Source organism: Diplotaxodon limnothrissa, linkage group LG10, assembly GCF_057381915.1.
Source record: "Diplotaxodon limnothrissa isolate DT_005_m linkage group LG10, D_limnothrissa_male_GT1.1, whole genome shotgun sequence".
Classification (NCBI taxonomy): Eukaryota; Metazoa; Chordata; class Actinopteri; order Cichliformes; family Cichlidae; genus Diplotaxodon; species Diplotaxodon limnothrissa.
The window spans coordinates 33,872,284-33,881,623 of record NC_140605.1 but is presented as its reverse complement, the minus strand read 5'-3'; positions in this window follow the sequence as shown (position 1 = coordinate 33,881,623).

Sequence of the window (9,340 nt, the reverse complement as noted above, 5' to 3'; positions counted from 1 at the left end):
TAAAGCTTTGGGTTGGGTAATGTGTGGAGGATCTGTTGCAAACACTAAGGTTTCATTATGCAAATCCTCATTATGACAAACAACACTTTCTGTTTGGGTATCAACACGTGGATTTCATCACCTACACAAGTCAAACTGAACCGTGTGAGACCGTAATTAGAGAGTCAGTCTTGGACTAATGAACAATCTGCTGCTCCATTGTACTGCAGTTTGTCCCGTCCATATTTTGTTGTGTCCTGTGGTTTGTATTTCTTAATGTAGTAAAGTTGTGAGCTGCTCCTCATTTCTTTGCATTTTGCTTCCAAGGACCCAGAGTTTCTGATCATTTTTAAAAACTGGCCTTGAGTAATAGCTCTGGGAGCTTTCTGGGAGAATATATTGGTCTTTAGCAGGGGTGGGCAACTCCAGGCCTCGAGGGCCGGTGTCCTGCAGGTTTTAGATCTCACCCATCACACCTGAATCAAATGATTAGTTTACTACTAGGCCTCTGGAGAACTTCAAGACATGTTGAGGAGGTCATTTATACATTCAAATCAGCTGTGTTGGATCAAAGACACATCTAAAACCTGCAGGACACCAGACACGAGGCTTGGAGTTGGAGACCGCTGGTCTTTAGTCACTGGGTAGCGAAAATCACCCCCCTCCATTGGAAGTCAGATGGAGTGGAAAGAAAATCAACTCTTTGGATGAATCCTGAGAAAAGTGATAACAAAGAGCGCCTGATAAATAAAAAGACCAATGGGCTCGTCCACCTGTTGTTCTTGTCCTGTAACCTGACTGCTAGCATCATGGCTTTGATTCCAGTGTTTCCTTTGTCATCACTCTAGTGACGAGCTTTGTTTAGAGTTCATGTCCCTGACTGTCCCTTGCTCGGGCTCAACATCATGTTTAATGCAGTCGTGTCTTCTTCTGTGTGTGTTTCGTTTTGGCCTTTACGTTATTTCCTCTTTTTACTATGAAAGTAAGTTGTTTGTTTTTAGTCCCTGATTTTTCTCCCCTGTGTTACTGTCAGCTCTTCTCCCTCCTGGTCTTTGTTCAGTAATTAGTCTTTAGTGTATTAACAGCCCGCTCTTCCTGTTGTAAGTTTTTATATTTTTTGTAGGCTTTCAGAGGTTAACACACCACACTACTGCTCTCATGGCTTTTTATTCTCTGTTTCTTTTCTTGAAAGCAATAAAAATGCTGGTTGGAGCCAAACTGCTGCTTGGTCTTTCCTATTTTCTCAGCAAGTAAATCTGATTGCTCTGGATCAAGGAATTAAGAGGCTCGCCTGCTGGGAAACAGAAATGTTTCAGGGGCACGACTCTCCTTCCAGTTCTCTGTTAGAAGCCTTTAACAAAAGCTCGTTTTACTCTGTCTTTGGAGAAAACACGTTCTTCTTTAACACACATCGAGGTTTCCATTGAGATTCATCTCTTGATATCTGGTCATCGCTTTGAAATGGGCGCCAGGCCATCAGCACAAGGCTTCATAAATCAGCTTCTCTGTGAGGAAAACTAAAGGACATGAACACTGACTTATTTCAGTTAGAACCAAATCTGCGCTGCATTTGCAAAACGTACGTTTTTGTCTAGGAGCAGGTGTAAACGATTATTTTAGCTGCTCAGCTTCCTTCACTTCTGCAGTTTTCATTAAAGTAGTCGACCTTCACTGGAGGAACTCGTGAGTGTGAAAGTCGTGCATATTAAAGCTCGAGTCACTGAATTAATAACGTCTGTTATGTGAGTTTGGTAAAAGTTTCCTTATGAAATGTCAGTTTTGAAGATCCCCTGGAGGTGATTTCATTAATGCCGCGACTAAAAGATAATCAGCCTTGTTTCTCTCTTGGATGCTTGCAGCCCAGAAGCTCTCCTGCGTTCCCATGAGGCTTTGAGGCAGCTTGCTGGGGATAGTGGTTTAACATTTAAACTTATTTTCTGCACATTCCAGCACATAATTTTTTTTGTGTGTGTTTACACTCAGTCTTTCAAATAGATGCAAGTAAAACACAGCAGAAAATAAATAAAGTCAAAGACTCAGCGGTCCTGTTGCTCTATTTTCACCTGTAAAGCAGGAGTGGGGCAGACGGAGGTTTACCCTGGTGCAGGTGTGCTGCGGTCAGTGGAAGAATCCGTGAGTTTCTCTGTGAGTTTCCCATTACGTCGTAGCTACTCGGTGCTTGCTCGGAAGTTTAGGGTTTTTTTCGCTGTAAAAATAAGTTTTCTTCCCACGCACAGCGGACGCTAATGTTTTTGTCACTTTTTATGGACTCAAACTCAAAGTAAGGTCAGTACTTCCACGCTTTAAACGCTGCACGCTCATACTCTCTCCGCACTTGATATATGATCCACTGTTGATCTGCACACAGCTGTCGTCACTAACGGCGCACTCGCTTACGTCACTGTCATGAGACATTCTCGCAAAAAAATCACAGTTTTAGTAACGCAGTAACGCAGCGTTCCTACGGGAAAGTAACGGTAATCTAATTACCGTTTTTGCAATAGTAACCCCTTACTTTACTCGTTACTTGAAAAAAGTAATCAGAATACAGTAACGCGTTACTGCCCATCTCTGCCTACGAGTCATATGTTCATCATCTGAAGGCAGAATACGCCTACAAACAGATTAAATGTCTTGATGCTCATCCAGGTAAGTAAATCCCAAAAGGTTGATTCTGTTCGTCTTGGGACTTCCAGAACAACGTGGCCTTTATGGAGGAGAAAAAGAAGAGAGCAAAGACTGGGTTGGACTGAGGAGCTCTTTAAAAATGTATCTTCAAATCCCAAAGTTACTGCCCATCTCTGGTCGCGTCGTAACCTCAGATTCTGCCTGTGTGTTTCCGGTTCTCAGTATTCATTGTTCTATTCATGTTTTGTTCGTTGTCAGCAATAACGCTGTGGTTTTCTGTTGACATTTGGCTTCACGAGTCCTGCGTTTGGATCCTCACCTCCGCCTGCCGCACACAGAGCCCTGACTGAACCAGGCTCAAGCTGTGAGCCGTTCCTAATCACCGGCTGTTTTGGCAAATCACAGAGAAGAAAATCTGATTTGTTACAGAATAAATAATCTCTCAGTGTGAGAGCCAGGAACATCTCAAACTATCACCATAAAATGTAAACTATGGCCTGAAAATAGATTTAATGAATTTAGTCAGAAATCTTGGTGAACTGTTTTTACTTTGTACAACGTTTCTGCGGTAAACTGTGTTGGAGCACCAGATCGCCGAAGCGGGCGCCGTCTGCTGCCTCTCGGGTTGATTTCCCAAACATCTCAGTGGGTTTTTGGTTTATTCTTAATAAATTTCAAGCACATCGTTCTTTATCAAGCATGTTTGAACCCAAATGTGGCGTTTTTATCAGAAACGATGAATGAAAACGGAGGTCGTGATGATGTAAGAACGTGCTGTGAGGCTCATTTCATTGCAGCTTTGGGGTTTGCACACAGCTTTTATCTTTGGTTTGCTGAATAGAAAAATTTAAACCATTAATCACAGATATTGAATAAAGGGTTTCCCTTCAAATAGCTTAAAGGTAAACACCAACATCATCGATGTCACAGTCACCGCTGATTATTACTGCTGGCGTGTGATTTGGTTTGAGCCGGTGGTCGTTTCCCTCCGGCTGAGAGGAGAAACGATGTAGTAACAGTTTGTTTTTAGCCCCGCTGACGGTCTATAAATGGACCGGGCTGTTTCTGCAGCTCCCAGCGGGTGGATAGACGCTCTGAGTGGAAACTCCTTCAGTGGTTTTACAGCTGACGTGGTTTCCACCCACACTGAGCCGCTGAGTGTCAGAGAGGGAGGGAGAGGAGTGGGTTTTATATGAGGGAGCAGGAAAGCAATTACAAACAGTTTGAGTCACCCTAATCACGTCCACGGTGGTTTCCCCTGACACACTAACAGTTATTCACTTATACTTTGTGTTTCCCTTCGTGTGTGTGTGCTGTCGATGTGGTGGATTTTTACATTAAACATGACCAGAAAGCTTCAAAATACTGTAAACACTCAGTTTTTCACTCTCGTGTACGATATGCTGAGAAAAAGAGCGCCGAATTATGGTTTATGGTTTGTATGAAAAATAAAATGGACTGCTATTTCTAATCTGGTGATGCTACAAAATTCATACAAACTTAACTGAGATCTAAAAGCATCGCCAAAGTCGTCCTTGTTTAAACAGGTTTCCTCAGTTAGTAGCGTCTTGGCAACGTGGCCATCTCGGACATTGTGAAGCATTATTATCAGTCACACTGATGAGCGACACCCTGGAAAAAAAAAGTCTGCACCCGGTTGGTGAGCAGTTGCTGGAGGTTCCTGATAGCATGAACTTATTTCCAAAGAGGCTTCACTACAAACTTCTTTGCAGTTGCTTTGCTTGCTAGCAGGTTGCTGCTGTTACCCATTGTTTGCATGGCTGGTGCCAACTTGTCTGCAAACAGTTGAAGACTGCTCAGCAAGTAGAAGTCAAACGTACAAAAGTACAAACAGGAAACGGAGACCGTTTGCTTTCAAAGTTTAAAGCTGCACTTGTTTAAGTGTTGCTGCAGCGGTAAGGCACAGCTTTTATTTTGAAAGTGAATGCTTGTGATGCAGACAAGTTAAAATTTTGACACGAACTACATGTGACCACAGCAAGGAGGTTTTTGGCATATGCTGAGGTTCAATTCTCGACCTCACCGATCCTTTAATGTCGCACCTGGAGAAGGAGCGTCAGATGAGGCTGAAGTATCCTCTCATCAAAGCTTTGTTACCAATGCGCATTGGGCGATCACACTACATGCAGCCACAGCAAGCACCAAGTGGATCCGAGGAGCAGTTCCTCAGTCTGTTCCTGCTTTTCTATTCTTCTTTACAACCTACTGCTTATCTCTGCACGTCAGAGGGGAACTGAAACATGCCACCTGCTCTAATACTTTCTCACACATAGCGTCCCTTTGCGACTGATTTCACCCAGAGGTCCTCTGGTCACCTGTGTGTCTGATATTAACTAAACATGAACAAGGACATAAAAGCTGCTTATACAGAATCAATAAAAATGCTGAAACTCTGCCAAACTTTTCTTGTTTTTTCATGTTTCCCAAGTTTTCTGTTGTGGAACTGTCCTGTAGAGTGCCAAGCTTTTAAGTTTTTTAATATTTGTTTGTGCACTTAAGTGATGGTTAATTGGAACTATGAATAACTATGAAGTAAAATGACTCCAGTGTCCATGAATAATGATATAAAGGTGGTAATGAGCAGAACAGGACCCTCCAGGTAGAACTGGATGACCTCAAAGATGGAGCTCAGGAACCTAAATGAAATGTTTTCAATATTTCGTGTAGTGCTCGTGCTCATTAAGCCAGTGTGCATTATAAAGTTACAGAATCATGAACGTCTGTGCAAATCTCACTGCAAAACTGTTAATCTGATGCTTGGATGTTTCAGTGCTGCGTCACAGGTGTAAATAAAAAAGAGACGCTTCACTCAGACACCAAAATTGTCCCGGGATCTGAGCCGATCGAGTCATCCAGCCTACTGACTCATGAAGGAAAACGTAGGAAATAAACAATGGCACAGTGATGATCCAGCGTGGGATCCGACCCACAGGACAGGGAAGCAAGACAACAACGACAGAAAAGACAAAAGTGTCGGTCTGAGTGGGTTCGGGCTGACGTTGCTGCGCTGAGTCTGCAGGAGAAACTGTGTTTGATCCAGTGACACACAGCGCTGACAAGTGTGTGCGTGCGGGGGTGAAAGTGTGACGGTATGACGTCCGATCCAGAAGTGACACACACACACACACTGACTGTACACACAGTGGAGTCTTTGTGCTGGACGCGTCCCATCCCGTGACTTTTCTGGAAGACGCTACATGACGGCATTTTATATTAACTAAGGATCAGTGTGTTCTCAGTGCAGTCAATCCAAAACCACACAGTGACATAATAAACCTCGGGGTGTGGATGGACGTCACAGACGTTCTCTGAGCTCAAGTTTGGTCAGATCTTGGTGTCTACTTCCTGCCAGATGATGCCATTGAGGATCCTCAACATGAACTCACCTGAATTTGAGAACCTTAAAAATATCGCTGCGACTAGTTTACATCCAGAGTTATAGCAGTGCTACATGTTTTTTTAGTATATCATCTTTAAATATAACCTCTTGCTAACTCAAGTTTCAGAACTTTTTCTCGGCTGCCTGGACTTTCCTGGAACACCTATGCAACAAAACAGAGATAAACTCAAACTCGATCAAGTCTCTGTTTCACACACTGTCCTGAGATGGCCTTTCTTTTACTTGGAGTCATGTTTGGACATTAACCTGTAAAGAACAGAAGCTCAGTTGGATTATTTAAAGTCTGACAGGCTGCAGACTGCTACCGAGCCTGGCTGATGATGACCCGAAGCCTTTGCACAGGAAGTTTCCGGTTCTTCCCTCAGCATGAAGGTTTGATCGAGCAGCCATCGCTCACATGAACCCATCATCGCCGTGATGTCCCATGTATAGTTTCCTTCATTAACTAGTATCAGGCTTCACTGTGCATGTGAGGGTGGATGACCCGCCCACTGCAGACCTCAGGTAAACACGACTGACTGCAGTCACTCTGCAGCAGGTTTGCAAATAACTGTCGTCTAAAGTTTGAAGCAGCCAGTCTGAGTCGGTCTGCAGCACATCTCTTTGTAACTCGACTCAGGTGTTTGTACTGGATATAAGATGATGCACCTTCGTCACTGTGCGGTTAAATTGCTGCAGTGCAGCAACTACATCACTATTTGTGGAGCAGTTTCTGTTTCATGTCTCTGAAGTTCTGTCTGGATAGTTCATGTTTGTGGTTTTCGCTAATGTCTCTCAGATTAACATGCTGACCATGACCCAGTTGAGCTGACTCTGTCTTATAGTCGTTTGGCTGCACCTCTCAATACAGCAACTAGATTGCAAGTAGTTGCAGAGCTGTGCCCTATATTCAACACAACAGTTTGTTTGTGCCACCGTCTCCAACCAAGTCTTAGCGAGCAAAGAAAGCAGCTGCTCGAGTTCCCAAAGAGCAGGATGTGATTATGGTGATGAGGCCTTTCTTATTTTCTGAACATTTCTTTCTCCTCAGCATTTGTGCTTCTTTTCATTTCGCTGTTTGAGCATTTTTAATTTCCTTCTCTGAAACCCGCTCTGTATCTTCCTGAGGAAAAAGTGCTCTAAAAATAAAGTTTAATGATATTTAAAGTCAACAGCCTACATTTATCTTGTCTCTGAGGTGATGGGCTGGCTTTCCAGCCGAGACTGCTGAGCTTCGCGTCGTGCTTTAATCACAGGTTGCTCGCAGGTAGATTTTCAGGGTTTTGAAGTGACAGTGAGATATGAGGCGCTCCTCCCCGCCGCTCGAGTTTGAGGACTCTTCACACAGCTCACGACCTGATTGCTGAGAGGACACGGCGCCTCTCCTGCTCTGCCTCCTTCTCCTCGTTTGTATCTTCATGAAAGACAAAGTGGCTGCAATCATGAAATATGCGAGCAATCATCTTTTCCTCCTCTGCCTGCCACAAAGAGACGAATGCAGAGAGCGGCGGCGAGCGTACGCTACGGGTGTCTGCGTGGGTGACAACACGTGTGGGCGTGTGTCTACTTACAGTATAATCGCTTCATTGAAATCCTTCCTGATTCCGAGTTGCCGTGGTAACGCGGGTTAAAACGGAGGATGGATGGGAGATGTTGACACTCGTGCATGCTGCTTGTTTCTGCACCAATTTCATTTTCTAATTTTACTTTATGGGGCTTTAATTTCTCCCCGTGTGATCGAGAAAGACATTCTCATTTTCTGAAAAAAGATCCCACTTCTCTCCTAAGACGTGGATATCTGCCCTCTCTCATGATTAACTTTCATTATGTGGAGCAATGTCAGCCAATAAGGAACGCTTAGTAAACTGTTATGATGGAATATAATGAGATGAGATGGCAAACGTGTCAGATGTGGGTTTTGTTATCAGCCTGTCTGCAGCAGCAGACCCACCTCCGTGAATTGAGTGCGTTAATTATTGTTCTGAGCCTGCGGGTCCAAACTGGGCAAAAACTGAACCATGAAATAAGTAATATGGGTCAGAAAATAAATGCAGCTGTCTTTGGTTTTTAATCAGGTGACATTTGATTGATAACTTGCACACGGTCACATAACAACCGCCCCAAGATCTCAGAGCAGTATCACCAGAGCCTGATGGGTATAAACAAAATGTAAGACATTTGATGAGCTTAATGCTCGAGTCAACTCGACAGCGGCACGACCAAAACTCCGTGCGATGAGCTTACGGCCTCGGTGCATCTCGGGGACTGCATCTTCAGCCAGTCGCTGTCAACCGCGATCTTCAGGACAGCTTTGGTGAGACAAGACGGCAGTTACACAGCAATAACTTTTCTACGAGTCTGTTGTGGCCAGTGCTATCCTCTACCCTGTTGCATGCTGGGGCAGCAGGTTGAAGGTTGCTGCTGCTAACAGACTCAATAGACTGATCTGCAAGGCCAGCAATGTTGTAACCAACATAATTTCTCTAGGGATCAATAAAGGATTTTGACTTTGATTCTGATAAGACGCAGTCAGCCTGCTATCAGTCTGTGGCTGAATCAAGTCACCAATTATATGCAACCTGTTTGTGATGAAGTTAAATGAAGTTAGAACTACAACCAGTTGAGTTTCCTGAATGTGGTGATCCACAGGTTGGTGGTGTTGCCTGCTGATCCTCTGGATGACGAGCAGGGCGCTGCAACTGAATGTTCACCAAATATGAAAAAAAAAAATTAATTCACCTGCCAATCTTTCCCAGTTCTAAAGAGGTTTTATTTTGACAGTAACATGTCAAACCAGCATAACCATCGCCTCTGCCGGCATTAATATGGACCTATGATGTCAGCGGTTCACATTCAGCTCAGAAGAACGAGTCTGTTTGATTTAATTTTGTTGTAATTAACCAACATATTATAAGATTCTTGAACATAAGCTTTCTTTGCTGGAAAATCTAAGAAGGACGTCCAGGAAATGTTCAAGAAGTCGGGCTAACAGCCAGCCTGTGTTGAAATGTTTGCTGGGAAATCTTTTAAAAACAGGAATGTGCGTCATATTTATGTTGGTTATAATTTCAGTGGTTAATGCAGGAACTAGTACAAGTCATTAATATTTGCAGCAGCCATGTGCTAATTTGTTTAACTGGTAATTTGGTGTCGTAGGAGAAATATAATTAATTGTCGTCAGCACTGAAATAGAAATTCACACTGTGTTCTTCAATAACACCAACAAGCATAACAGAAGTGATAAAGGTCCAAGAACAGCTCCCTGTGGAACACCACATTTCAGCATACATTCAACAAACAGCAGTATTCAAATCCTTCGGCTTCCTGTTACAA